Here is a 3,093-nt window from a genome sequence, read left to right on the forward strand (position 1 = left end):
GCAGGAAGTTATGTTTATAGTGGCTGATCAGGAAACAAAGTCATGTCATGGTATTGTTACGGTCAGGAAGGTGTTTGACATTGACAATGAGAGGACGGATCTTGTACGCAATTTGCGCAAAAGACGGGCACCTGCGAGTAGTGTAGTGGTGGTGAATGAACGCAAGGGGAAAAGGTTTGAGTGCGGGTTTTGTGAGTATGAATCACGTGCGCAGTACATTACTGCAAGGCACGTTGCCCGCGTTCACCAGAAAAACATCAGGCCCACTAAGTATGACCTTTGCCCGTTCAAAACGATATATTCAGCAAATTTAAAAAGACATCATCAAAGAGTTCATAATTCTGTCAGTTTGAAATTGAGGTGTGAGTCAAAGTCGTCGGAGTCGAGGTCGTCGGAGTCGAGGTCGTCGGGGTCAATGTCGTTGAGGTCAAGGTCGGCGTCAAAGTCGTCGCAGTCAATAACAAGCTTAAAGTCATGTACAAAATCATCTTCAGTTGTTCCATTAAATTAGTGTGAATGATACTTGTTTTATTTTTACTTCTTTGATTTACTTTATAGTTTGTTTACTGTATTACCTGGTTACTGGAATACCTGACAATTATTGATCGTAATAGATTTAAAATCACTGACTCCTGATTTTTGGGTTTGTTTAAATCGCTGTTTAGCAGATCCCGCTTTGATGACGCCCAAAAAGTTGACTTATTGATCTTCTCTACTGAAATGAAATCATCTCGGGCTTAACCGTTGCTTATTATTGTCATTCTAATTGTTGATAAATCGCGCTAATGAAAGTTGACTTATTGATCTTCTCTACTGAAATGAAATCATCTCGGGCTTAACCGTTGCTTATTCTAATTCGCATTTGCTTATCATTTATCGCATTTGCGTATCATTTATCGCATTTGCTTATCATTTATCCCATTTGCTTATCATTTATCGCATTTGCTTATCATTTATCGCATTTGCTTATCATTTATCGCATTTGTTTATCATTAATTGCATTTGCTTATGATTTATCGCATTTGCTTATCATTTATCGCATTTGAATCGACCAGATTTAACAATGAGGAACTGTTCCATTTAATCATGTTATACACGTGATCAAAATTTAGTGCTCATAATGTACTCCCTCACTCGTGTTAATTATACCATAACGGGGGGGGGAAGTTTCGTGGGGGAAAGGTAGTGGGGGGGGGGGCTATAATGGGAAACACACCTTAAGCTAACAAAAACAAAGATAATATAATTTGAATGATAGAATTGGATATTCAAGGTTAAGTAAAAATGAAACAGTTACAACAGGGATCAGAAACAGCTATGCATAGCAAAACGAATGGAATCGTCTCGAAGCAAGTTAGACTTCGGACCAAATTCTCCTCAGAAATCTTTGTTAAACTTAACAGTTGCTGCTTCGCCAAAAGCCAGCATTACTTCTCGTCAATTTCGCACAGCTTAAAACACCTCCCACCAATGCAGCTGATCATGTTTTCTGTGTGGCAGCTTTATCATGGCTTTAAAATGGATGAAATTTTTTTGTCAGAAGAAGAAAGTAACGATTTAAACAGCATGAATTTAGACGATTTAAACGATTCTCGAATAACAACAAACCTCGAATAAAAGCAAACCTAGTCAGTCAAAATGCCTCTCACAGCTGCTAGCGAAACTGGAAAGCCCAAGCTTTCTCTTTTCGAAGATTTCGCCCTTGCCGGAGCTGCTGCGGTATTCTCAAAGACAACTGCTGCTCCCATCGAAAGAGTCAAATTGCTTGTACAGAACCAATATGAGATGATCAAAGCTGGAAGAATAGCTGAACGTTACAAGGGCGTTATTGATTGTGTCTGGCTAATTGTATTAGATACTTCCCAATGCAAGCTCCTAATTTTGCGTTTAAAGATCAAATTAAGGCTCTCTTCAAACCCAATAAGAAAAATCCTTACGTAGTTAACTTCAGTAAGAAAATTGCTAGTGGTGGTTGTGACTGTCTCTCTGCTTTGTCTACTCTCTGGATTATTGCCGAACCAGATTGAAGCCCATCTTCTTGGGAGAGAACGCCAACCTATTGCTGTCCTTCTGCTTGGCATACGGTGCGACCGTGACTGCAGGACTTATCTCATACCCCATAGACACCATTAGACGACGAATGATGATGACATCTGGACAAGCTGTCAAGTATAAGGGATCAATTGACTGTGCGATGCAGATTATGAAAGATTCATGTCCATGATGAAGGGAGCTAGCATTTTGAGGGCTGACTTTGACAAATTCATTCAGGTTTACATGGTCTGGAGATTTGGCAAATGAGCTGAAAATTTTTAGCCGGAGCGAGCGATCTCGTCGTAGCACAAATATCAATAGAATTAACTGAGCCAGAACTATGTAGAGCTTCCATATGAACACAGTTTATGTAATCATATCTTGCGGTCTCAAATTTCCACACTACCTACGAGCTCGACTAAACATCTAATTCAAATGAGCAAAATGAATGTGCAATTGAATGTGCGATTTAAAATGAATGTGCAATTGGATGACTTTAAAATGAATGTGCAATTGAATGTGCGATTTAAAAATGAATTTGCAATTGGATGACTATAAAATGAATGTGCCGCCAATGATCAGTACCAGCGATTTATCTAGTTAACAATGCTCCTATTCTAGTTAACAATCAATGTAAATGTGTGCAAGTGTGTTTTGTATGTAGTATTTCACTGTAATGGAAGCGGACGTTCTAGCTAAGCAATACTTGCTTTCCACCGCAAAATATGTTCGACGAAAGCGCGTTCCGCGGAGATTTGTGCGACAGTAATCTTAAAATATTGAATCATGAAATTGGTTTAATTGCTTTGTGGAGACCAGTTTGACAAAGTTTAAAATAACCCTTGATTCTGCTCTTTAACGTACTCTTCGGCGACTCTATGTAGATGAAAGTAAAGCGCACAAGGCTCCTTGAAGAAAATATTTGCCTTCTGAGGAGTTTAAATAACAAAATTCGGCTCATTTTTGATGACTTTGTTATGGAGAACGAACGAGTCATTTTGTTGAGCGAAATAACATCTGAAAATATGCAAACTAGAGAATGAAAAGTTGGTTCAAATC

The 3,093-nt window shown here is 38.7% G+C and overlaps 1 pseudogene; it reads left to right on the forward strand.

Moving 5' to 3' along the window:
* Nucleotides 1-1,638: 1,638 nt before the first annotated feature.
* LOC142340380 (uncharacterized) lies at nt 1,639-2,301 on the forward strand (annotated as a pseudogene).
* The last annotated feature ends 792 nt before the right edge of the window (nt 2,302-3,093 follow it).

The sequence above is a fragment of the Convolutriloba macropyga genome, chromosome 5 (genome assembly GCF_964194025.1).
Source record: "Convolutriloba macropyga chromosome 5, txConMacr16.3, whole genome shotgun sequence".
Lineage (NCBI taxonomy): Eukaryota > Metazoa > Xenacoelomorpha > Acoela > Convolutidae > Convolutriloba > Convolutriloba macropyga.